Raw genomic sequence first — 27,898 nt, 5'->3', positions numbered from 1 at the left:
AAAGAGGAGGATGTTTGAAGAAGGCAAAAGCAAAAGGGACCAAGCAGTAAAGTTTTGGGTGGAATAGATGTTAATAAGAAGAAGGATTGAAGTATGAAAAGAACAAGAGGTAACATACAGGTAGGGCAAAATAAGAAAGACAGAAAATGGCAAAGTGGTCATTTAAAGAAGAAAAAGGTAAAAGTTTAAACAAGAGTCAAGAAATGAGAATCCTATGAAATAAAGAACAAGGAGAATGAAGAAATCTGTTTTCATCTTACATTTGTGAAGAGGAGGCTTGTATGGTCAGAGCCAAAATTATGGCACCAGACGACAGAAAATCCCCAAAGCTGCTGTAGCCTACCTGCTTTAAGAAATGGCATTGGTTTTACCACAAAAGAACTTTTTCAAATTGTGAGCCACTGTGATATAATATCACTTCTACTCAATCGTCTCTTGTGCTCTCCAATAAAATGCCAATCTTGTTATGCTTGCAGGGTTCCTGGATACTGGCCACCCACACAGAATTATTTAATCAGTTTTATCATGGAGATGTTCCTTGGCTCACTTTTGAACTTGTCAAGTCAAAGTTTGAAAGCAAGCCATCTTTAATTATTTTTTAATTTCAAGCACATCTTTCAGAGCTTTTGAAAGTGTGTCTGAGACAAGCAGCTCCTGAAAAGACCATCTTTAATACCTAATCAAGTCTTTCAGAAACCCCCCACAACCATTTCTTTTTTTGAAGTTGAGCCAGTGCTGAGGTGACTTCCAGTTTATTGTAGTTTACTCTTAGGATGGAAGCTGCAGACTGCATTTGCAACTTCAAACAGCCTCAAAATGCCATAACATCTGTGGCTTCTAAATTAGCAATAAAAATCTCCCTTTACTTCTAAAGAAGACTGTCTTCTCCAATATATTTGCTTTATTGCAGTGACAAATTTAGGATGGTTTTATAGTCCCGATTTCCTCCCCTCTCCATTAACATATATTCTGTGATTCTCAGCTCATTTTCATGTTGTCAGTAACTTCAGCTCCAGTAATTGACGGATTCACTTCTTCACCAATTTTGCAAGATTAAAGCGGCGCTACTCTGTCTTCCAAGATTATTTCTTAATGTGATGATAGATTTCCATTTTAATGAGCCTAAATATCTGTCAGCATCTTTCCCATGCCCATCCCAGCGAATGTTTTATTGTTAAACTCTTCATGAAAACTACTTTATACAGTTTAAAAGAGGAAATACATCTCTTTATGTTGATTTGTTATGTTTGTGTCCCACCCCCACCATTCTTCAAATGAGTTCTGTGTGGGATGCATAGTGTTTCCTCATGGTCTCCCGTTCATATACTGGCTTACATTTTATTCATCAGTTGTGATTTAGTTATTAATATTAAGTAATGCCACTCTAAAGATAATCTACACTGACGGATTCATATGCACACCATCATATACACAATCTCAGATCCTTGAGAGTTGTTCTTTATATATCCATGTGCACACTCCCTTCCACTTCAGGACAGGAGTATTTTGAATTATTTATTGTTAGGGTGGCCATGCGCCCTACATTCCAGAGCAACTCTCCATTTGAAGCCCTATCAGAGGACAATCCTCTGCTTAAAAGTGTCCTCTCTTTCAAGGGCTTCCCAGACTTCCTGTCTGGCTGCCATGGCAAACAGCGGTGCCCATTCCAGCAGAGCCTTTCTGTGCGGCTAATTGAGGATAATATGGGAATAATTATCCTCCCCAACCCCCACCCCCAGGGCCAGGGGGCTGCTCTACCCGCTGATTGTCCAATACCTGCCGCCCATCCTGATTTAAAGTGGGGGGCAGGGGGCACTGGCTGCAAAGCACTGCGTGTTTTGGCAACTCTCCAAAGCTGTTGCCATGAGCGGAGGACACCTGTAATTTAAGATGAAATTGGGACTTAACTAACAGGCATGCTCTGAACTAGGGGGTATAAAGTATTCAGCTAACTGAATCAGCTACAGAGTGCCAAGGTTTTGACCTGGAGAAGGGCTTTCATTATGATCGGATCGAGAGCATGGGAAGTCACCCAAAAGATATATAATTTGGCACTGAATATTTGGCGTTTTTGATGTATTATAATTTGGAATGTTTTAATGTGATTTTTTATTGGATTGTTAAATGGAAAATTTAATAAATATTGTTTGTGGGGGGGGGCTTCCCATTCCAAGCCCAGTTTGAATAACAGATTGTTTGTTATTATTGTGCAAGGTACTGTATTTCTATTTAAGTTACATACAGCTACACATATAAATTGGCATACAATTTGTGTGCAGATGCATGGCCTTTTTGTTAATTTTTTCCTCTCTTTTTTTAGTGTCTTGTTTTTCCTGAGAAATTATTTCATTTTGATGAGATGGAAGATAACTGATTTAAAACAGGATTTTATCTGTGAAGTAGATAATGTAATCCCTTCCTCAGCAGCTGGTTGGAAATATGAATGTAGGTAGAAAGAAAATATTCTCAGAAAGAAATATTATCTGAGCCAGCTCTACTAATGGTCTGCAAGTGAAGTCAATTTCCCATTAAACAATCTCTCATGAATTTATCATACTCAGAAATAGTTGCAAACACAATAATTTGGAGGAGAGGGTAGAATCCACACTGCAAATAGAGGAATTTGTTTTTTGTGGACTGTTAAGGCTAGATAAATGATATTAAATTTTCAAAGAAATTTAAAGCAACTTTTAGGTCTTGCGCACATGCACAAATGTGCTGGTAATTAGATCGGTGAGTTTGTTTGCTTAATTATTTTCCATGTGGAATTTACTATGGCCTTTCTCACTCTAGCATAAATGAAACAAAAATTAGATTGAGATCTACAAGTCCAGATTAGAAAGCCAGGCAGCAGTTGACATCCTGCACGGAAAATTAGCCTTTCTGCCTATAACTCAGTTATCCACCTCATTCACCAGTATTTAAGGCTGGTCTTCCTCAGGCAAGAAGCCTATTTTTAACTGCAAAGATAATCCTTTCTTCATCTTGATTAACTGCTGAAGTAGCCAGCTCTCTAAATTTGCTCTCATTTTGACCAAACATCTTGTTTCTATGAATCAGCTTGCTAACAATTGGGTGTATTGCACAACATAAATCTGTATGCTGTACTTAGCAAGTGAGAATGAAGGAGGTAGGGTCACACCACTTTCTTTGCACGGCATTTGTGAAGCATGAAAAGAGGCCCTCCAACCATACCAACGCTTGTGTGTGGAACTTGTCAGCACAATGGGAAGATCCTAATTGGCCCAGGATTCCCTGACATGGGACAGTTTATACATATAGGTCTTGAGCCCCTTCACATGCTTGCCCCTCCTCGTCTCAGTGCCTTTGGGGATGTTTATTTGAATTATATACCCGGGACGCGGGTGGCACTGTGGGTTAAAGCCTCAGCACCTAGGGCTTGCCGATCGTAAGGTCGGCGGTTCGAATCCCCGTGACGGGGTGCGCTCCCGCTGTTCGGTCCCAGCGCCTGCCAACCTAGCAGTTCGAAAGCACTCTCGGGTGCAAGTAGATAAATAGGGACCGCTTACTAGCGGGAAGGTAAACGGCGTTTCCGTGTGCGGCTCTGGCTCGCCAGAGCAGCGATGTCACGCTGGCCACGTGACCCGGAAGTGTCTTCGGACAGCGCTGGCCCCCGGCCTCTTTGAGTGAGATGGGCGCACAACCCTAGAGTCTGTCAAGACTGGCCCGTACGGGCAGGGGTACCTTTACCTTTTTAAGTTGCAGATAGCTCCTCCCCCCCCCATTTTTGGAGGTTTAATACATCAATATTTGGCTTGTACATTTAGTTGGTTGCTAGAGCTTTATTCATTTTCAGCGACATCCAAATGATCAGGCAATCCCACCTGGTGTACTGCTGATGGCCATTCCTGGTTTTTTGGTAGAGCTGTTCTCTGTTTGGGGAGGAAACATCTTTGCAAGGTGGGTGGCGGTGGGGGAAGGAGATTTGAAGTCAAAATTACTGTATGTTGGTGTTAGACAAGTACCTGATACACACACAAACTAGGAATTTAGAGAAAATAGTCTTCAGAAGCATTTTCTCCACCTGTCTATTATTGCAGCATATTTAAGTAGAAGATTGCACAGGAGGGGGAAAAACCAGGCAAAGTACTTAACTCTAAATTCCCTTAAGCTAAACTGCTTTCTTTTGAAACTGCAAATCTTGGAGGAGTGGGGTGGAAGGGAGAATTATATAACTTCTGTTCTGAAGTTACTCCAGAAAGTTGCACAAAGGTGTAAAGAAATAGTAAAGACCTTCAGTGTGTGGACCTAGTCATTTGCAGTGGCTCATGTAAATTTTATGCAAATCTGCACTATCCTTTTTACACTTTTAAATGGTGCATAAGTAGCCTCCCTAGTGGTGAATCATATGGTTGAATGTTCTCTAAAATAAGAAGGTATCTGGATGTCAGGGAGAAAGTCCTAGCCTGGCCTCATCCCTGAAATGTTAATCTTGCATGTTCAGGGATTTTCTCCAACAACTTGGGCCACATCCACACTATACATTTAAAGCACTCTTTTGCCACTTTAACAAGCATGGCTTCCCCCAAATAATCATGGAAACTGTAGTTTGTTAAGGGTACTGACAGATGCTAGAGGCCGTTCACAGAGCTACAATCTCCAGAACCCTTAACTGTGTGACCAAAGTATAATCGACAAGTGTTGGGAGAACCACATTAAAAGACATGGGAAGATATGAGGGCAATATGGAACATGTAAATCTACATGGTATTGGATTCAAAGGTGCTGCCCATGAAAGGTTCCCTTCCATTCACTGAAGTGGCTCAGCTCCAGGGAAGACTATGCCAATATTCACCACAGAGAACTTTTCTGATTTACCTCTCCCATAAATGTCTCCTTTTTATCCTCTCAACTATTTGGACACCAATGGCAGAGGAGGAATAGGCTTCCACAGCAGCAACAAGCTGCAGCCTACACATCCATCTACAAGAACTGCAAAACCACCGAAACATCTTCCAAGGAACCATAAGAGCACTTCCTGTAATGTGCAAGGTAGAAGCAAGAATTTTCTACAAATATTACCAAGGCCAGTGAAGAGTTTGTATGGTGAGATCTTTCTATGTCTGTTTAATTGACCACTCTCAAGTTGGTGGTTGTAAACCTTTTGATGTTTTTATGGTTGAAAACCTTTAATACTCAAGACATCGCTGAGATGGTGGGGGAACAAAAAAACCAACGACCCAAAGAAATAATTTGGGAACAAATACATGGATCCAGGTCATTCTTGATATCAACATAGGTTGAGTGGCTCATTGATGCATTCAGGAGGGGGGTTATCTAATTTCTGACAATTAAATTAAGCCTACTTAATGAGAATTACATTTCAAAGAGAATAATAATAATAATAATAATAATAATAATAATAATAATTTATTATTTATACCCCGCCCATCTGGCCGGGCCGCCCCAGCCACTCTGGGCGGCTTCCATAGAAACCAAAAATACAGTAAAATATCACACGTTAAAAACTTCCCTGAACAGGGCTGCCTTAAGATGTCTTCTGAATGTCAGGTAGTTGTTTATCGCTTTGACATCTGCTGGAAGGGCGTTCCACAGGGTGGGCGCCACTACCGAGAAGGCCCTCTGCCTGGTTCCCTGTAGCTTTGCTTCTCACAATGAGGGAACCGCCAGAAGGCCCTCGGCGCTGGACCTCAGCGTCCGGGCAGAACGATGGGGGTGGAGACGCTCCTTCAGGTATACTGGACCGAGGCTGTTTAGGGCTTTAAAGGTCAGCACCAACACTTTGAATTGTGCTCGGAAATGTACTGGGAGCCAATGTAGGTCTTTCAAGACCGGTGTTATATGGTCTCGGCGGCCGCCCCCAGTCACCAGTCTAGCTGCCGCATTCTGGATTAGTTGTAGTTTCCGAGTCACCTTCAAATTAGCCCCATATAGAGTGCATTGCAGTAGTCCAAGCGGGAGATAACCAGAGCATGCACCACTCTTGCGAGACAGTCCGCAGGCAGATAGAGTCTCAGCCTACGTACCAGATGGAGCTGGTAAACAGCTGCCTTGGACACAGATTTGACCTGTGCCTCCATGGACAGCTGTGAGTCCAAAATGACTCCCAGGCTGCGCACCTGGTCCTTCAGGGGCACAGTTACCCCATTCAGGACCAGGGAATCCTCCACACCTGCCCGCCTCCTGTCCCCCAAAAACAGTACTTCTGTCTTGTCAGGATTCAACCTCAATCTGTTAGCCGCCATCCATCCTCCAACCGCCTCCAGACACTCACACAGGACCTTCACCGCCTTCACTGGTTCTGATTTAAAAGAGAGGTAGAGCTGGGTATCATCCGCATACTGATGAACACCCAGCCCAAACCTCCTGATGATCTCTCCCAGCGGCTGCATGTAAATGTTGAAAAGCATGGGGGAGAGGACAGAACCCTGAGGCACCCCACAAGTGAGAGCCCAGGGGTCTGAACACTCATCCCCCCCCACCACTTTCTGAACACGGCCCAGGAGGAAGGAGCGGAACCACTGTATGACAGTGCCCCCAGCTCCCAGCCCCTCAAGACGGTCCAGAAGGATGTTATGGTTGATGGTATCAAATGCCGCTGAGAGATCCAGCAGAACTAGTAAACAGCTCTCACCCTTGTCCCTAGCCTGCCGGAGATCATCAGCCAGTGCGACCAAGGCAGTTTCAGTCCCATCATGAGGCCTGAATCCCGACTGGAAGGGATCCAAATGGTCCGCTTCTTCCAGGCGTGCCTGGAGTTGTTCAGCAACCGCTCGTTCAATCACCTTGCCCAAGAATGGAAGATTTGAGACTGGGTGATAGTTGGCCATCGTGGCCGCATATAAAGATGGTTTTTTAAGAAGCAGTTTAATAGCTGCCTCTTTCAGTGGGTCTGGGAAAGCTCCCTCATGGAGGGAAGCATTCACCACCCCACGAAGCCCATCACCCAGTCCTTCCCAGCTAGCTTTTATAAGCCAGGATGGGCAAGGATCCAGGAGACAGGTGGTTGGTTTCACTCGTTCAAGCAGCCTGTCCACATCCTCGGAGGTAACAGATTGGAATTGATCCCACTCAACTTGACTAGACAAAACTCTAACACTCTCCCGCCCCGGCCCTGCTCCCACGGTGGAGTCTACTTCTTCCTGAATCTGAGTGATTTTATCTGCAAAAAACTTTGCAAAATCATTGCAGGAGATCATATGGCCCGTACTGGGGCCAGATGTCGCAGGTGGTTCCGCTAAATTGTGAACCACCTGAAAAAGTCTCCTGCTGCTGTTTTCTGCAGATGCAATAGAGGCGGCGAAGAAAGTCGTCTTCGCCGTCGCTATCGCCACTTGGTAGGCTCGACGTTGAGCTCTATCCTGTGTCCGGTCAGATTTGGAATGAGTTATCAGCCATATCAATGCTTCATGAACAGAGAAGTGAGCAGAACTGAAACATGTTCCACTGCTGCCTCATTAATCCTTTTCGAAATCTGGTTTTATGATCGCCTTCCTGTTACAAGGCAAAAGTAGCAATAAACTAAGTGCAGATAGAAGATTCAGTGCAAGAGTAGATGGTGATCCTGCCATGTATGTGAGAACTGAGGATTATACCCTCAGGAGTAAGAGAGCCAGTGTGGTGTAGTGGTTAAGAGCGGTAGTCTCGTAATCTGGGGAACCGGGTTCGCGTCTTCGCTCCTCCACATGCAGCTGCTGGGTGACCTTGGGCCAGTCACACTTCTCTGAAGTCTCTCAGCCCCACTCACCTCACAGAGTGTTTGTTGTGGGGGAGGAAGGGAAAGGAGAATGTTAGCCGCTTTGAGACTCCTGAAGGGGAGTGAAAGGCGGGATATCAAATCCAAACTCTTCTTCTTCTAATTTGCTGATGGGCATGTACGGTTTGAAAGCCTGTGCACAGAGGATTCTAGTCTTTGGGAAAAGTGCCTCCAAATAAGGATGAATATAACTGGTAAACCAAATGTCCAGGCATAATACTGCAGTAGGTGCTGGAACCCAGAGCCTTAAATGAACACATATGATGCAGTACCAGCAATTGGATATAAACCAATTATAACTACCGGTAATTGCTGGCTATGTTTCAGATCTAGCTATCTGCATCCTCCCCAAACTCAGCCCTCCAGCTGTTTTGGGACTACAGTTCCCATCATCCCTGACCTCTGGTCCTGTTAGCTAGGGATGATGGGAGTTGTAGTCCCAAAACAGCTGGAGGGCTGAGTTTGGGGATGCCTGTCCTAAACTGTTCCATTACGCTACAGTCTCATAATATGCAGCACAATCCTGTTCATGTGTCCTCAGAAGTCCCTCTAAAGTCAATGAAATTGACTCCCAGGTCAACCTATATCATTCATATCATTCTGCCAGGGCCAGCCCTGCCATTGGACAGCATGAAGTGGCTGTCTCAGATGAGCTGCTTTTGATGAGCAAACCACTAGTCACATAACACATTATTGCATTGTTGTATTTTTACTGTCCAAAGTTGGGGAGAGATACTTGTGGAATTTTCTGTGTTGGGCATCAGAACAACTCAGCTGTGTACCTTGACTAAGGTGGTGGTTGCAGAGGTTGCCATTTGGTGATGGGGTGGGCCAGCTGTCTGGCTAGACTGTTGTTTGGCCAACAAATGTGAGTAATTTCACAAATCACTGATCCTTTCAAGCAATCAAGACAAAATAATTACCAATAGGACAGCAATATTGCCACCAAACTTACCAATACCTTTATAAAGGGTGGTCTTATGCGCCACCTTGGAGAAACAATTTAATTGTGCTCATTTGGTTACCCCCTCCCCACTTCCGATGACTTGTGTATTGTATCAAATATTATCGTTGTAACAGCCGGTGGCTAAGCATTGTAAACCATTACTATGTAGGTATGAATGAGGACAGAAATAGGAATAAAATGTATTTAAAAACCATTTCTCTTGATTTCATAATTGAAGGATTAGAGCATATTCAGAATTGTAAAAATTGAGCCATTGGGTTAGAACCAATAAACTTTACTCATGGGAAGTCAGATCTATGTATCCAGCCCATTATACCCTTTGGTTGCGTCTCTGAAAAAAATAATCAGAATCTTGCCTGATTTAATATAGAAGAAGGCTGCCCTCTGCACATTTACTTGGAAGTAAATCCAATTAAACAAAGTAGGCCTTACTTTCAAGTAAGTATTCATGGGATTGTTTGCACACACATTAAATAAAGAGCAATCCTAAAATGTAGAGGGGTTAACTTGACATTTCAGAGTTTATAACTCGATAGGATGAATGGATTCATTGAAGATGCTGTTCGGTGGTGGGCTGAGTTAAATAGTGTTTCATCTACTAATTTTGAAAATGTAATCTGAAAGGCCCCAAAGGCAAGACGAAAATTCCCCCTTCACTTAAATAATAAAATCAGGAGCCTCAAAATGAAGCTGAAGCAGATTCTTGGAACAAATTCAACTGCTCTAGGCTCACAAGAACAAAAATACTGCATAAAATTCTTTTTGCAAGTCGTCGCTATGTCGGCAGATTCCAATGAGTGAAAATATTTGCAATTTGTTTAGCTGGAGTGATAGCAAATGATCATTTCGTCAAAAAAATTGGCACACTGTGTGGAGTGTTTGAGTGTAATCAGGCTGAGAAACAGCTGAAAAAGACCAGCAGGTGTCCTTTATCAGGGCTATACCTGCCATTAGGCAGAGTGAGGTGGCCACCTCAGGCAGCGGGTGCTGGGCCATGGTGAGTGGCTGCGAGGTGCTGAAGGACAGTGGTGGGATGGTGGCTGGTCCATTAGGGCAAATGAGGCACTACCTCACCAACCTCAGTCTACCCTCAGCCAGCCCCTGCCAGCCTGCCATCTCACTGACCACCAGTCCACAGGGTGGCTCTGCCTATCAGCTTCTTCCTCACTTGTCTCAGTGTTGAGCTTGTAGAAGTGAGCAGGGAGGAGAATGGGAACAAAATTGTCTGGCTCTGTCTGTCTGTCTGTCTGTCTGGGCTTCCAGTATTCCACCCTACCCATCCCAATGGGCACCAGCCACCACTTCAGAGATATGTGCCACATGGCCTGCACACATACATACCATACAAGCTAGCCTGCTGCCCTCTGGTGCACTGGAGGACCCTGTTGCCTCACCTGTGTTGAAGTAACATCCAGCTGTTAGGCTGGCCAACTTCTAAATATGAAACAGAGAGGTTGCTCTCTTGCTTTTTGCCCCAGGCAGCAAAATGTCTCGGGCCAGCTCTCTTCCTTATCAGCTCGTGTGATTTAAACAGTGGAAATGTTCAAGATTTTACGCAGTTATGTTGGAATCCAGCCCAATAATTTTTAATCAAGACGTCTTGCCAGTGTCAATATTTAAAGATACAATCTATGAAGCAGAGTTATGTGCAGTCTTTTCCTGGTGACATGCCAAATAGAGAACTTTTCCCTGCAATTAAATAATGCCTGTTGAGATCATTTGGCCCAGAAAGATGAAAGATGGCAATTTGATACAAATTTGTAGTAAAGACTAGTATTGTCAATTAAATGTACAGCTCTATTAAGATATAGAAAACAATCCAGCCAAAGCTAATACTTTTTGAATTCCATTCATTTCAACAGAGATATTTTGAGTATACAGTGGTACCACAGATTAAGAACTTAATTCATTCTGGAGGTCAGTTCTTAACCTAAAACTGTTCTTAACCTGAGGTACCACTTTAGCTAATGGGGCCTCCCACTGTTCTCATCCTGAAGGTACTATGTTCTTAACCCAAGGTACTATTTCTGGGTTAGCGGAGTCTGTAACCTGAAATGTCTGTAACCCAAGGTACCACTGTAGGCCTAATTATTCCACTGAAAGTGGTGGAACTTTAAAATGCTTAACTTTGGCCATGACTGGAACTCTTTCCTGCTAAAAGGAAATGTTAGCTTATTAGTAAATGGTGAAACAGTCAGAATCTGCAGTATAAATTATAATGATATTGCAATCTGGCTGATCTTAATAAATAGTGACACAGAATGCTGAGGTTGCAGCATTTATTGTGGCTGCTAGGAGGCAACAGTGCACTGGAGTGACTAGCAGGTCCGAAAAGGCTGCAGGGAGCCAACATTTGGTGTATGTACAATTGCATTTTGAAGTGATCCAGTATCTTTAACTACGCAAAGAAATTATATTGGAATGTGTGTTTCAAGTAAAATGGCATTTGGCCAGGGTACAACTAGAGGCTTATTATCTTAGATTACCTGAAACAAATAACTGGGACATGATTTCTACCTCACAAACCCAAATATGCACCTAAAATAATTATTGCATAGTTTCGAAGACTAGTTTGAAATGAGTCCACTTAAGAATAAGTCCAGAATTGGATTGTCAATTTTTAAAAAAAGTGGAATTAAGTTGACCATATGATCTGGGTTATTTTCCTCCTCTCATCCATATTGATGGTACTCAAATATCTCACAGACAAAGAAGCGACAACACAGACATAAGTGGCACTCACACTTTTCTATCTCTGCTTCCAGGTTTCATGCAAAATTGGTGGTAGGGGAGATGTTCTGCCCATGGAAAGGAGAATGAGCAGTGCTATTTTTCTAGAAAAAGAGGTGCCGGAACTCACCGTGAACACCTCCGTTGTTCTCTTATGACAGCAATGGCGCCCACCTGAGAGGTGCCTGAACTGAGTTCCAGCAAGTTCCAGCTGAAAAAAAGCCCTGAGAATGAGCATCTTGCTGCGGGGAGGGGAATGTCCACATATTCACCTGAGGCTTAGAAGTGGCAACAGTCACTCATGTTTCAGGGGACCATCTGAATCATACAATAATATAACTCAGAACAACAACAAAAATACACTGAAACACCTTATTATTATTGAAGTTTTGCTTCTCTACACTGGCCCCATTTTTCTCAGATGTGAGACAGTTGGCTTATCCCCTCACTATGACGTGCTAATAATCATTTGTTGTTGGTAGTCATGTACTGGAAACACTGGCTGAAGAATCAAGCATGGGCCACTGGACTCTCATTCTGACATACAGAAAAACCTGTTAGTTAACACCCTCTGGAGGCCAGGAAACAGTGAAGTGACATCACTTTGAGCAGTTTTGGTATGTCAGAAATGCTGTCAGCAGCTTCAAGGGGTGTGGATAGGTGCTACATACACACTAAAGTCCAAACCTTGGTTAATATTTTTCCTTTCTTCTGGGCAACAAATCCTAGGTGCTGCTAGGAACAGTAGATATCCTATTACAAAGGCATTTATTTGTAGCAGCAATATAATAGAACATCCATTATGCAAACCACAGTTAACTAGAATCTTCTTGTTATCAAGTGCATGTAATCTGATGTGCCAGTGCAGCAGAAGGCAGACAATACTCCCATTTATCTAAAATGCAAATTATTCGGATGCCTGCTAAGCAATTAGGATTAAAAGACTTGGCCCCCATCATTTGCTGTACTGTTCTTCTAGAAGAGTTTTGGATTTGACATCCTGCCTTTCACTCCCTTTAAGGAGTCTCAAAGCGGCTAACATTCTCCTTTCCCTTCCTCCCCCACAACAAACACTCTGTGAGGTGAGTGGGGCTGAGAGACTTCAAAAAAGTGTGACTGGCCCAAGGTCACTCAGCAGCTGCATGTGGAGGAGCGGAGACGCGAACCCGGTTCCCCAGATTACGAGACTACCGCTCTTAACCACTACACCACACTGGCTCTCTAAAATAGCTTTTCCCAACATGGCAACCTCCAGAGGTTTGGGACTACAATTCCTATCAGCCTCTGATGGTGAAGTGGACAACTTGTTTGACTTTAGAAGATATTATTTCCACATGGTAAAGAATGATGCTTTCTCCAGATGGCATGTATGTTATACACTATACTACTCTATATGCCACATTTGTCTTCTTGTAAATAAATAGGGAATTGGTTTTGATTTGTGGGGTCAGTAGAAATAAACTCACTGAATTTACCTGCCAGCATAAATAACACCAAGTAATTAGATGCTTGCTTAACACCTATCCACTTGATTGACTGAATTTATTAGTCTAAAAGTTGCCCAAGGTATTTGATTTCTTTTTTATGATATTTCTCTCTTTTTGTACACTATTAGGATACTTTGATGTTTAGTGGTTTAAATTTTTTGTGAGATAAATGAAAAGTGAGATCTTAGACAAGGTAAAGCAAATTGCTCTGGGACTTAGTTCTAGGTTTCTAGGTGTCTGTTTTGTTTCCAGCCAGTAGATACAAACGAAAACAGCTCAGTAGATGATTGGCAGGAGATTACTGTTTTTTTTAATGGTAAATACTGGCACATCTAGGTACTGTTGAACAATCAAGCATATCGAGTTTCAAATGTTGGTGATAATTTTTCTGCAGCGGATAACAATAGTACCTGGCAACAAGGGTGAAATACTCAGTAGGGCACAGCTATGCAGCATTAAAAAAGGGGGGGAGGGGGACCAAAGAAGATTATTTCTGAGCAGAGCCAACTCATTGTGTTTAATGCAACTCTATGCAAAACAGAGGCATAGAGTTACATGGAGGGGCAGGAGCAGGTTAAAGGAGTTTAGATGCAGCTGGACAGCAGCGGCGAAAAATCCACTTAGTCCATATATGTGGGCAAATAACTTCAGCCTGCCATGGTATAAGATCAGGGCTTTTAAGGGACTTAAATGAAGACCTCCAGTTATTAGACAGCTCTGTAAGGCCTAGACTTCTGGATAATTGACAAATGAACTTTGCTCTGGTCAACAGTTAAAGTGTTTATGAAACACTTGGGGGATGTGGGGGGTGAGGGTGGTATTTGCTTGGTTCATATTCTGCTCTAACCATAAGAAAACGTAATCACAACATGTGTAACTGCAGAGTGGCACACAATGCTAGATAAGGTGATTTCAAAAGAGCAAACCTATTTTAGTAAAGGTAAAGGTAAAGGGACCCCTGACCATTAGGTCCAGTCATGGCCGACTCTGGGGTTGCAGCGCTCATCTCACTTTACTGGCTGAGGGAGCGGGCGCACAGCTTCCGGGTCATGTGGCCAGCATGACTAAGCCGCTTCTGAGGAACCAGAGCAGCGCACAGAAACACCGTTTACCTTCCCGCCAGAGCGGTACCTATTTATCTACTTGCACTCTGACGTGCTTTCAAACTGCTAGGTTAGCAGGAGCAGGGACTGAGCAACGGGACCTCACCCTGTCACGGGGATTCGAACCACCGACCTTCTGATTGGCAAGTCCTAGGCTCTGTGGTTTAACCCACAGCACCACCCGTGTCCCACTATTTTAAGGCTATTCTAGTAACTTGTCAAAATCTTCTTGCAACTTTTGTTATTTCCCAGGATATTTGAGGAAGTGGCTTGCGTGCTTGTTGTGTGTCAACTGCTGTAAAAATATCTTACACTTTGTACAATGTTCAGACCACCCATGGCACAGGTGGGCAAAAGCCGTCTCTCTTGTTATATGTGTCAGAAATTAAAGAGATGTCATTGGTGTATTTTTCAAAATGATTATCGTGGTCTGATTTCCACAATGCACTTAAACCACTACACCAAAAGCTCCCACTCTTTTGAGAGGTGGTATGATACATGGGTGAGAGGTTTGGACTAAGAAATGAGAGACCTGGGTTCAGAATCCTCAGTCTGCCCTAAAGCTCTTTGAGCGACCTTGGTCCGGTTAATATATATCAGCTTAGTTTACAAGGTTTTTGTGAAGTTAGAAGGGGGTGAGGGGAGAAAAGAGAATCGTGTACATCATTTTGAACAACTTGGGGTTAATGAAACTGATAACAAAATCACTATCCACATGAATCTTCAGTGTCCCACCTGTTCATCTCCATTGTATTCTTTTGTGTAATAAAGTTCTCATTGCGTTAGATTTAGAACACAGTAGTACAGAATAGACAAAAGGCAGCGTTCTAATCAAGGTTGCAAGTGGAATGTGGCATGTTATGATATGAAACATGTATACCTGCAGGTTACCATTAGAGTCAAAAACTCCAACCAAATCACAACAGAGGGATTGAAAGGTTCTGGGTAATTAAATGGAACATACCTACAGAGGAAAAAGAAAACAATTCAAAGCATTAATAATGAAAGATTAACTATTATCTCTAGGTAACCTCTAGGTTAGATTACTGAAACAGATTATACATGGGGCTGCCTCTGAAGACAGTTTGGAACCATCTCTTTCCATATGAACTGACCTGGGCCCTGCAATCATCATCTTCTTCTTCATGTGGTCCTTCTTCATGTGCTTCCTCCACAAGAGGTCTGGAGAGTGGGAGCACAAGAACAGGACTTTTCTGTGGTGGCTCCCCATTTGTGAAATGTTCTTCTTAGGGGGCTTACCTGGCCACCGTCATTATACTCCTTTAGGTGCCAGGCAAAAATGTTCCCCTTCTCCTCGGCCTTTCATTGGTGTTATTGTTTTTGTTTGTTATACTATGTTACATATTTTTGTGTTTTTATATTGTAAACTGCCCTGCAATCCTTGGATGAAGGGTGGTATAGAATTTCTTATTCTTATGATTTAAAACAGAAGACTGTCCCCACCCCAAGAAATATGCTATAGATCTGTCAAAATCAAGGATGTCTTCTCTTCATACCTTTAATTGTACTTGGCTGATATTCAGACCAATCCTCACTACTGATGCTGATAGGTTGCTGTGGGAGGAAGAAAGAGGCAGACACCAATTACTTGGATTAAACAGGCCACAACTTTATTTCCACAACATGGCATAAAACATTAGCTAGGCTCCAGAGATATGGGAATTTAGAGATGATCCCCGGAAAAAGGGGACAGAACCAAGAGCAGACTTAGAGGAGCGCCAACATAAACTGTTTTATCTGTTTAGCAATAAAACATTTTATTAACTTTTTACTTGGTGCGACCTTGATGTGAACGAATTCCTTATTACAAAAGCCATATACAGTGGTACTCTGGTGAAGTACTTAATTCGTTCCGGAGGTCTGTTCTTAACTTGAAACTGTTCTTAACCTGAAGCACCACTTTAGCTAATGGGGCCTCCTGCTGCCACCGCGCCGCCGGAGCCCAATTTCTGTTCTCATCCTGAAGCAAAGTTCTTAACCTGAAGCACTATTTCTGGGTTAGCGGAGTCTGTAACCTGAAGCATATGTAACCTGAAGTGTATGTAACCTGAGGTACGACTGTACTGCTGTTGTCAAAAGGCAGTGTGTGGGATGCAGCAGTCATATGATGCATTGGTACAAGCTCTTTCAATTTTGTTACAGGTTTATGAGCTCCAGTTTGCTTATGCTATTACAGTGTTTTTTTTTAAAAGAACAGTGCAAGTTTATTGGGATTCCTATACAGAAGCTGCATAACGGCAGATAAGGTTTTCTAAAGCTTGATGACCATCCCTGATATTTACTTGCTCCTACAAAGTGAAACCATAGGAGTACATTAGGTGCATTTTAAAGCACCCTCTCCATTCAGGTAAGAAAACAATGAAGTGCATGAACTAAACAGGTGACTCAGGACATACTGCAGAATCCCCTGCAATGCATTGTGGTTCTCTTGAAGATCTACAGGATGTGTTTGGCACAGGAGTCAATGGATGCATCATGCTAATCCATGGTTTAGTGTGACTGTGGTATGAGCTGGAATGACTATGAGCATGCCTACAGTTCCAGCACTTCCCTCTCCTCCCACTCAACTAAGAGGAAAATTTCAACAGCATTTAGTTTTGCTTTCCTTGAACCTTGCCTGCTTGTGTTGCCTAGACCAGGGACAGATATTGATAACAAACAGGAGAATTTAACACGTAGCTATATAACCCATAGCTTGAAGCTGGCTTGCTCTGAAATGGACCAGCATTTCTTCAAAACCATGATTCCAGCAAGCTGAGAGTCAGGGAAAATGAAGTGAATGCTGCAGAAGTCATCCTTCTGGGCGTGTAGGAGGAGGGGTGTGTAAATCCAAGGCTCATGGCAACACCTTCCTGTTCATGCATGATTTAGCAGGACATGCAAACGTATAAAAAGGGTTCCCAGAAAACAGACAGTTATGACGGAGGGGGCACCATACTAAACAGCAATGATTTATTTTTTTCCCATTAAAAATTACATGGATCCTGAAATTTGCAAAGCCTCAGCATGGTGTTTAGCTTACCATGCAAATGTTGAAGCCAAGAGAAAGATAAGCTCATCTCAGATATGAGGATCCAGGAAGAAATGCTCAGGGACAACGTTTACAGGTCTGATGCAGTTTGCATGGCTGATTAGTCTGCCTTAGCCTAATTACCCTTGCCTGTCCTGACTGTAAAGATAAAGACATAGAATATTGAAGGCAGCTAAGATGAAAGAAGACCGTCTCTGCCATAAAGAAAGAATACATAACCAGCAGCCTGTCTGTCTATCTGTCTCAAGCTCGAGGCCTAATTGAACCCAGTTTTATTGAGGTGCAGCAGACACCACCAGGCCAAATTTTTGGCAATGCTTCATGTGTCAGATATCAAAGTCTTAGTTCATGCTAATTAGTCTTACTAAGTTATTTACTTTGGCAGTTCTCGTGGATGCTCACCAAAATAGATTTTTTAAAATTAGCTTTTTAAAAATTGTTTTGTTTTGTTATTTAACGTTGAACAAACTTTGGTGAGCTTAGCCATGTTATATGTATTCTCCAGTAAATAGAACTTATTCATCCCATCTTCTCAGCAAGTGTCTGGGTAGATTAGTAAGTTTTCAAGCATAGTTGGAACAATTACTTTCCTAACATATCTGACTGATGACAAAATGAATTCCGAAGAGGAGAATTTGAATGCCTTCCCTGCATATGTCTTTCTCTTATATCAAACACTCCAGTTGACTTTGGGCAAGGGAGGGGCAGCAGCAGCATCAAGCAGGAGGGGATGCAGCATGGAAAATACCCAAAACAGATTTGCTCAAATTCCATGATTTCTTATGGTTCCAAGCAAAGAGGTTTCTCACCAGCGTGGTGTAGTAGTTAAGAGCAGTGGACTCGTAATCTGGTGAACCGGGTTCACTTCCCCGCTCCTCCACATACAGCTGCTGGGTAACCTTGGGCTAGTCACACTTCTCTGAAGTCTCTCAGCCCCACTTACCTCACAGAGTGTTTGTTGTGGGAAAGGAGATTGTTAGCTGCTTTGAGACTCCTTAAGGGGAGTGAAAGGCGGGATATCAAACTCTTCTTCTTCTTCTTCTTCTTCTTCTTCTTCTTCTTCTTCTTCCTCCTGTGTCTTCTCCAAAGGGATGTGCATGTTAGAAAGGAAACCTTATTAATCAAAGGGCTTCATGTGCATCTGCAGCAAGGAGTTGACTTTAATAAATGGAGAGCATGTCAAAATGCTTAGCATTTGAAATGAAAAAGATCACTAAAAAGCATAGTCCTCCCAACACATTCTTTATGTGTAAACTGAATGTATTCATCAGGAAACTATGCATGCACACAGCAATCTCCCATGCTGAGCTGACCACAAGTAAATATCATCAATGTACCCTTAAGAATTGATGCTTTTGAATTATGGTGCTGGAGGAGACTCTTGAGAGTCCCATGGACTGCAAGAAGATCAAACCTATCCATTCTGAAGGAAATCAGCCCTGAGTGCTCACTGGAAGGACAGATTGTGAAGCTGAGGCTCCAATACTTTGGCCACCTCATGAGAAGAGAAGACTCCCTGGAAAAGACCCTGATGTTGGGAAAGATGGAGGGCACAAGGAGAAGGGGACAACAGAGGACGAGATGGTTGGACAGTGTTCTCAAAGCTACCAGCATGAGTTTGACCAAACTGCGGGAGGCAGTGGAAGATAGAAGTGCCTGGCGTGCTCTGGTCCATGGGGTCATGAAAAGTCGGACACGACTAAACGACTAAACAACAACAACCCTTAAATAAAGCCCCATGCAGTAGGAACCAAACTGGATTTAGCTGAGAGATTCTAACAATAGTGTCATTTACTCTGCTGAATTTATTACTGTATTTTGATTATTAATCAGCTGATCGGGAGGTGGGATCTATGCAGCATTCAAGGCAGTTACATTTTCTCTTATTATCTCAACTGAAAGCAGACTTACATTCATCTGGACACTGATTATCCTGAATAAATATTCCTGAAATATTTGGTTCAAGGAGAAACCTGTTCTTTAGTTGCTTGCACCACGGGCTTCAGATCCCAGCCCCAACTTTATCCATGTGGCACAAGCTGAGCAGACGCTTGCAACAATGCCCTGATACATATTGGAAAACAACCCATCCCTGATGTATAGCCCTTTTTAATTGTTAGGATATTTTATAGCACAAAGTGCATTGCAAGAATTTTTTAACTATTGCAGCAAGTCTGTGAAAGAAGTCATGAATATTCCCATCTTAGAGACTGGAACTCAATTCACAGTGTCACTTGTTCCAAGGCTGCCCAGGGTTTTTGTGGCTGAAAGGGGACTTGGAGCCAGCAGCATCCTCCAGCTCAAGTCCAACTGTATCCACCAGACATATCTTCATTTGCATCCAGCTGTATAAGCAGTAGAAGAGTCCTTTGAATTTCTGCATACAAGGGAGCTTCTCCATTCATTCCAATAAAGGATGCAGTCACGAACATACAAGTTGTGCACCAGAAGCCATTTGGTTTGCACTCTGAAGAGAACAGCAATTTGCTCGCTTCACCTAATCCTTCCTGCCTGTCAGGTTTTGCAACTATCTTGTGGCCATGGATATCAAAGCCAATCAATCAACTCTGCCAAGATTAATACAGAAGGGGGGGGGGAGGTTTTACAGAAAGCTGATAACACCAAATATCATTGAGTTGGGTCCAGATTTACATGTGACCAGTGCTTTTCTTCTGGGGGGACGCAGGGGTATGCATACCCCTAAACACTTTGTGACTCTAAGTTTGGCCTCATTGAGGGGAAGTATTTCAATATGAGTAGGATAATGAGAGTACCCCATAACATTTTTTTTTTTTAGAAAAAAAGCACCGCATGTGGCAATGTTCCCTTGTGCTGGAGAAAGGGTGAGGCGACAATGTTCACCAAATCCTCCTTCCCCAGAGTCCCTGAAAACCCTTCACCTGTGTCCAGAGGTGGATTTAGGGAGTTCGGTCACACTGGGTGTAGAGCCTCACGGGTGTCGCAACTATGATGTAGAAGAGATGGCGAGAGGCAGGGGCCTGCCAAATTTTGGTGTTGCACAGGGTGCCACTGAAATTTGAGATCTGCAAGGTCCCCCACTGCCTGTGACCCATGAAAATCTGCTCCAAAGGATTTAGGGACCCTGCAGAGCAGCATAAGAAGTGACTGCAGAGAAAAGGGAGAATCAGCCCAAATCGTCTTCCACCCTCCCCTCCAGTGGCAAGCCTCCAATAGAACTCAGAGCCTTCTGGGTGAATATGTGAAGTACAAGGTGTGACCGGAAAGTTCGGTGAATGGCCACAGAAATCTGACAGCGAGAAACATTCAGACATACAATCGGCATCGGAAACCCACGAAATGCTCACAATTGTGTATGGAGATGAAGCTGTAACTCGAATGACAGCATATGAGTGGTTTAAGCGTTTCTGTGAAGGGTGGCAAACCACGGAAGATGACCCTTGGTCTGGCAGACCATCAACAAGCAAAAAGGAGGCAAATGTCGACAGAGTTCATGAGTTATTCATGCAGGATCGGTGTTTGTCCGTCTGAATGATGGCCGAAGAATTGCATATTCTGCATGAAATCATTACTGAAGTTACTGAGTTGTTTCACCCTCCACGTTCTCCCAATCTGGCCCCACCTGATTTCTTTGTTTATCCAAAACTGAAATCTGCACTGAAAGGGCACAGGTTTTCCAACATTTCACACATCCAAGCTGCTATGACAAGGGAACTGAAAGCAGTACGAAAAGAGGACTTCTCCAGAAGTTTCCAACAGTTCTATGAACGTTGTCAATGGTGCATTATATCAGAGGGGGCCTACTTTGAAGGCCTGTAAGGTGTGTATGTTCAAATATTCCTCACAGTCCGATTTCTGTGACCATTCACCGAACTTTCCAGTCACACCTTGTATTTCCATTTGCAGACAGGACACACCGGATCCAACCCAGTGTTTTTGACCGTTATCTAGGCAAAAAGAATTCTCTCATGTTCTTTAAGAAAATTAGTAGCTTTAGGGTTTGGGATTGCAATAATCCAAAAGCTGGCAGAGTTCCTCCTGTGCATTTCACAAGGTATATTTGTCCTCAGTGAACATTATTCGCCTGGGTGTGCAAGATGTCTCATGCCTGAAGACTAAAATCTTTGGAGGGAAAAGGGTAAACTATAAGGGTCATTCATTTTGTCAAAATTTATGAACAACTGACTCCTCATATTGGAAATTGGCTTTTAAAGCTGGGCTCTATCATTTGTGACTGCACCATGTGATGTATAAAACTCATAAACATGTCACAGCAAGCCAGAGACGGGCGTGAAGCAGAGTTTCAGAAGCTGCCAGCACAGAGGAACCACTAAATTGGCATGGTGCCTTGATAGGCCCAACCCTTAAAGAAACCAAGATTTAAACTATACTCACACGCACATTAACGACAATATGGTCACTGAATACTAACATGGATAAATACTATTAATTAAAAACATTCAAATGTTGTTTCAAAACTTCATTTGCCATTTTTAATAAGTGTTAAGCAATAGTAGTAAACATTGCTACAGTCATTTTAATAATTTTCATTAAAGCTTTTTTTTTTTTAAATGCTACTTAAAAACTACTACCCGGCACCTTTTTAATATTGGGCTTTTCATGTTCTTTCAAGGTTTGCCTCTTCTTCTCTGAACAAACCAATAGCAAACTTTCCATGAACCCATGCTGCCATCATATGATGCCAGTGGGCATCTTTGTTGCATCAGATTTTTCTTCCCACCTCCGCCTTCCACTCTGGCTGGCATAGACATCAGGATTGTGGATATAGCAATGGCTGTACCACTCCATCAAGCTCTGCTGTTCCCAGCCAGATTATTTTGGATGGCACCCTACAAACATGCATTTTTCCACAAGCATTCCCCAGCTCTTGATGCCAGTTTTTAACTACCTGGGTCCTGTGTGATCTTTTACTGTTTTATCGTAATGTTTCATTAGCATTGCTGTTATTTTGTTGTTATAAAACACCTCTGGATTTATAATTAAATGAAATCTGGCACTGAAATTATTTTAAATAAAAAGAGGAATGCACAAGCACCTCTGTGTGCACTGCGAAAGGAGTTGAACCTATGCATACGTTGGAAGCAAATGTTTGCATAGCCCTTTAGGGTGTTCAACAAGTTCCCGCTCTCCTGTCCAAATGGTTCTCTTCCAGCGCTTTTTAAATTTGGCACCCCGTGGCAACAAAAAAAGGCACCCAATTCAAAAGCACAGAACTGTAGCTGGAAAGGAAAAATTCTCAGCTTTTTCCTTTCCAGCAACAGCTTGAATTCAAAAACCCTAACCCTTTGCACACATGTCTGGATTCCTTTGCACCTGCAAGGAAGACAGGAGGAATTCCTCACCTGAAGTTGAAGCACTTGATGTCATGTGACATCAGATGATTGACAGGTGAGCAGCCCTTTCCACCTGTCAAAGTGGCTCCTCGGGGTTGGGGAACTTTTGTATCCAGTCTGTGAAATTCACTTCCCTACCCTTACTCTAGGATATAGACACCAGAGCAATAACCATATTTGAGATGGCTGTTCCACTAATGTGAACATGCCCCACATTTATTTCATATTGCAGAAATTTCCTGTTACTCTGGGCTCGTTGTTTGTTAGAAGAGAACTATGAGGCATGACTTTGGCATCATCTGCTTCACAATCCTTTGCAGTGTAGATGCAGGGCCTCTCCTTTCTCTCAAGAATTCAGTGTGTGCTGAGCTAGAGATTTTATCAGCAGGCAGCTTTGCTCTTGAATCAAGGGCTTAACCAAAGGTTAGCAGAGATTACTGCAAAAGCCCCAGAGTTGCTTTACGGGGGAAATTGCGTTTATTGACAATGAGGTGAGGCATACACATGCATATATGCGTGCGTGCGTGTGTGTGTGTGTATGTGCGCGCGCACACACACACACAGAGTGGAGAGGTTGCGCAAGTGATACAATAGCAGACCTTCTTAGAGAAGTGGTTTCAAAATGGATTTCCCACTCCTTTCAAGACTTGCCAAGATTGCAATCACCTTGTGAAAGGCTTGCCTGTGCAAACTTGTTCTAAGGCGAGTGAATCCAGATGGTCATTGTGTATGCTTCAACGGGGACCTTGTTGTGCTCAATCCACCAAGCTCTGCTCACATGTAGGCCTTGCTGAGATGAATGGAAGTGGTGCCTCTTGGTTAAGGGGGAAATGCTAAGAGCTTTCGTTAATGCAATGCAAGTTCCTACTTTATGCAGCTGTCAAATATTCTGCCCACTCCTTTTACACATCCTACAAGTTTCTTTGAGAGATAGGCCAAAGAAATTTTTGCCCAGGCACTCCCAAAAGAAAGAAAATAAACTGAACTTATTTTTCCATTAGTGTATGTTCTGTGAAATATATTATAAAGCTGCCAACTTCTAGCTCTGGGTTCTACTGCTGAAGCTTGGGCTAGTGCATCATCTTTTAATGAATGACAGGCTGACTTCATGTGTATAGACATAGCTTTATGTGGAAGCAGAATGGCCTGCATCTTAGAAGTCCAGACTGTGCCCCACAGATGTAATGTGGAAGGAGGGTTTGAAATGAAGGAGCAGTCTGTTAACGGAGACATTTAACATATATCTAAGACCTCAAAATTCCTATCACAAAGTCTCTTGCACTTCTCTTTCCCCCGATGTTTTTTCTCCCTGATAACAGAAATCTGGCCAAGGGAAATGCTTCTCAGGGAAGGATTGTGAGGGAAACACCCCCATCTGAGGGAGCATTCAGCACCCCTTTCTACAACGCTTCCAGAGGAGCCTTGAAACTAAACACCCAACTACTATCCAATGAATGATGTAAAATGTGAAACAGGATCATTAACCATCCGTCTCATTGTAGCAATACATATACTATCTTCCTGTGTTTTACCGTAGATATTGGAACTATAGATACTGGAAGCTTTGTCAGAACAGGCCTCCTTAAACAAAGAAAACAGCTACCTAATCCTCTCTAAGGTAAGCTTTCATGGCCAGAACAACAAACAACATTCCGCTTCTGAAAACACAAACAGTCCCAGACTGCTTACATAGAAGCCTGGATAAAAATAGATTCTTTAAAACCAGAGTCATAGGGACCTATAGCAATTGTTTAGATCTGGACCAGATTCCAGGGAATCAAATACTTGCAAAATTAAGAAAGATTCTCAGTTGAACTTCAGTGTAGTCCACCAACATTAAGGAGTGGCACTGATCTGGCATGAGAATGGGGGAAAGGCAATGATTACTACTTTGCTACCATCCATGGAATCCTGCAATGGGACTTCCATACTGGCTCATGTGTGAAGCTTTTCAGTAGAGCTGGCTCACATGTTCAGTTGCTGGTTAATTAAATTAGATAAATTAAATTATGCACATGGCTATGAGAACCAGGCCTCTGAGAAGATGTTCTTCTTTCAAAAAAATCAAAATCTATGAATACAGTAAAAAAAATAATTAAATTATTCACAAGGGTCTTGTTGTGGTGAGCTCTGCATACCAAACATCTCCTAACAGGTCTCTCTCTCTCTCTCTTACTAAGATGAGAAGTCATTTTGAATAAGTTGCCTGTTCAAAGAGTTCTTTGATAAGCACAAAACTGCTTGCCAAAATTCATATTTAGAGCCTTAATGGTGGGAGGAAAACCAAGAAATCCAATACTAAGCAGTGGATTAAAATGTATAAAGCATATTAAATGTTGTTAGTTTAAAGCAGGTTTGTTGGTCCTTAATGAACACCCTCTGCTAGATACGTAGAAGCCATATCTATTTTGGTAAACTCTGGCCTGCAAGGGCTCCAATTGGAGAACAGCCTTTACCAAAGGTGTTCTGGACTTTGAAGACGCTTGAATTCAGGATGAAAGGGAGAAATGTGCTAAGAGGAAGGCACACTTGGCAAATCCACACCGTGATCAACTCCCACCCGGATACCTATGTCCCCACTGTGGAATGACGTGTGGATCCAGAATTGGCCTCCACAGTCACTTACGGATTAACTGTTAAAACAGTGTTTATGGAAGACAATCTTACTCAGCTACAAGTGATCACCAAAGAAGAAGAAGAGCATGTACTGTGGCCTTGAACCAGCACCTTGATTCTTATCCAGGAGCTTGGCCTGCTTACTAAGCTCCAGCTTGCTTGGGCCACTGCCTTCACTTGGTCATGGGTATCACTGTGGATCAAGACAACATCTTTTCCCTCTTAAAACCTTAGTCATCATTTTCTCAGATAATTCACTACTGAACAGTGTCCAAAACTGGAGTGTGAGGAAGCAAATACCTATATCTGAGTTATGTATCTATACTGAGTTTATTGTAATGATATTTTAGGATCCCTTATTGTTCTTCTATTCTTAATTGTCTTTGAAATTTTGCTCAGAGTAGTAAAGAAGTTTTGCTTTAGGAATTAAAGGAGCACTGTCATTTTCATTAATATAATTTCTACTGGGCAAAGTATACTATGACGTATATCCCATTGACCTTTACAGTGACCCATGAAGTATACAGTTGTTAATCTTACTGTCTAGATGTACAACCAAAACTCAGAGACAACCTCCCAGTGGGCTTGTTTGGCTTATGGATATTATGCCACTGCAGAAGCTTCAGCAGAAGACAATATTACTGTCTTCAGATACCTGGTCATGAAAACTACAACCTTCTAATGTATTTCTTGCCAGCCCAAGGAGGTATATTAAAAAGTCCTATTATCTTAATAGATGTCTATTGAAGGTTGGAGCTCATATTTGACTCTTACCTTCCCTATTCTCTGGCAAGATATACAAAAGTCTTACTCATTTCTGACCCCAAAGGCGTGAATAAATATGTTGGCTTAGGTGGTGATTAATGCTTGTTGATCTCTTGATGTCTACCAAATGGGGAGTCATGGGTGAGGAACTTTAGTTTGAACTCTTTGGGCATGAACTTGTTAGATCACATCATGGCTAGGGGGAGCAGACATTTTGCATAGCAGTTTCTTGTCTCTGCAAACCTCAGATGACAGAGAGGCTTCTACTTAAGCTGAATCAATCCCTATTTACACCACTGATACAGGGTGTAAATAAGGAGGAAAACACACTTTATGTTCATTTGGCTTCTCTCCCCACCCTTTTCTCTGTGTGGGGTATTTGATAGGGAATTTGTGCAGTTGGGAAATCTGCTTTAAACCTACTCACCACCAATGTGCATTGTGTTTTAAAGTTGTATTGCTACAAGCTTGTCTTGATGTGTTATTTTTGTAATTTAAAAAGAAAAAAACTGAGCTGTGAGCTGTCTTGAAGACAAATTCCATTATTTATTTTTAAAACAAATAAGTAAAATAAATAATTTTATTTATTTATTAACAATATTTTGTGCTCTTGCTCATAATTTATTCAGGTGGTTTCCCTCTGTATAGTTTCAAGAACATCATGTTTCTGCCAAGGCTTTGTGGGTGGAAAGAGTCATAAGCATCATGGGTGAAAAGGGAAAAAGAAACTTGTAGCTTCAGCTCAGATGTTAAAAGACAAGAATCTCTCCGAATCACCCCGAATCTATGAGCCGTATGTATTTGTGAAATAAAATTAAAACCTGGCAACCTGAAGCACATAAAACCCACTCCTTGTCCAAAAATTTACTTTCAAGATGGTGGTGTTTACCTCAATATGGCTGTCTAAAAAATACAGAATATTGCTGGAGGTTTTCCTACTTTAGGCCCAGTGGTACTGTTAACAGTCAATGTATGCAGGCATACGATACACAGTCCTGACAAAATAACATTTACATCTAAACAACCTTGTTCTTATACACTTAACATTATGAGACTTCAGATACACTGTACTTCATTGTTCCCCATCATTCAGAAATCAATATACCTTCACTGCTGCTTTTCAGCTGCAGATTGTCATAGATATTCTACAGTCATTCTTTTGAGAGTTTCCCCCTTTTTTTGTCATTTGAACCTAAAGTAGCAAGAACTTTCAGGAGGGAGGAGGGGACTTTTGTTAGTCAGTGAACAGGCTAACAAAAGTATTTGGAGTGATCCAGGATTATCTTGGAGACCAGGGCCAAAAGCCTGAGAATATATAACAAAGTAAAGCTGCTCACAGACACATCATTGTAAAGCTGTTATTTGAGATGTATGTCAACAGCTTTGCACTTCAAGAAGCCAGTTAACAGTTCTGGGAGGAAACTATCATCCCAACAAAATGTTGCAGTAATGCCATTATAATATACCCTCCTCTCTCACTCTCTCTCCCCCTCCCTTCAAAGCAAACAAAATGATTATTTGTTAATACACTTTAATGACCATCTTCAAGTCCTCAGAAAATGTTCCTGTCTGTGCCTACCTCAAGTATAATCAGTTGAGGACCTGCTTTATTTTGTACACAAGGTAATAGAGAAACAGATCCTTGCAACTCATTAAAATGGATCCTGTTACCAGTGATCAAAAGCACAAAAGCTGCCCTCTAAAACCTACTAAGATTACTCACTCACTTGTTGCTTATGCTCATTTATTGGATGGCCACAATCCATTTTCAGTATCTTCCCGGCAGGCCTAGAAATGGAAGGAAGTCACACACAAAAAGCAGCTGTTGTCTTGCACAACTTTCTCTCACGTCAATTGGCTGGGTGAGGAGAGATTCCTGGGAGCTGTGCCCAATTCATATATATGAGAAACCAGTCATGAAAGGCTTCAGGGATTTTATTGGGTGAGATACGGGTCTAGGAAAATAGCATGTTACGCTTGTAAAGGCAAAGTATTCTATACCTGAAAGGATTAGATTATATAGCAGGTGTGCTCAAAATGTACAAATAAATCTCTATAGTATAGCTGTGTAAAAAGAAGCAGAGATCTTTTTATTTGCTATGCCCTC

The 27,898-nt window shown here is 42.3% G+C and overlaps 1 long non-coding RNA gene across 3 annotated transcripts; it reads left to right on the top strand.

Moving 5' to 3' along the window:
* Window positions 1-14,903: 14,903 nt before the first annotated feature.
* LOC310678330 lies at window positions 14,904-26,621 on the top strand. 3 transcript variants are annotated; one of them, XR_014511735.1, is made up of 4 exons: window positions 14,904-15,051; window positions 16,244-16,393; window positions 23,948-24,028; window positions 26,421-26,621. It is a non-coding gene; the product is annotated as an uncharacterized lncRNA (long non-coding RNA). The 3 variants fall into 3 exon arrangements; XR_014511736.1 differs by having other exon boundaries at window positions 16,239-16,393; XR_014511737.1 differs by having other exon boundaries at window positions 16,189-16,393.
* The last annotated feature ends 1,277 nt before the right edge of the window (window positions 26,622-27,898 follow it).

Source organism: Podarcis tiliguerta (assembly GCF_965153285.1).
Source record: "Podarcis tiliguerta genome assembly, chromosome: 1".
Taxonomy (NCBI): domain Eukaryota; kingdom Metazoa; phylum Chordata; class Lepidosauria; order Squamata; family Lacertidae; genus Podarcis; species Podarcis tiliguerta.
The sequence above is the reverse complement of the archived record's forward strand: the minus strand, read 5'-3'. Positions and strand labels throughout refer to the sequence as shown.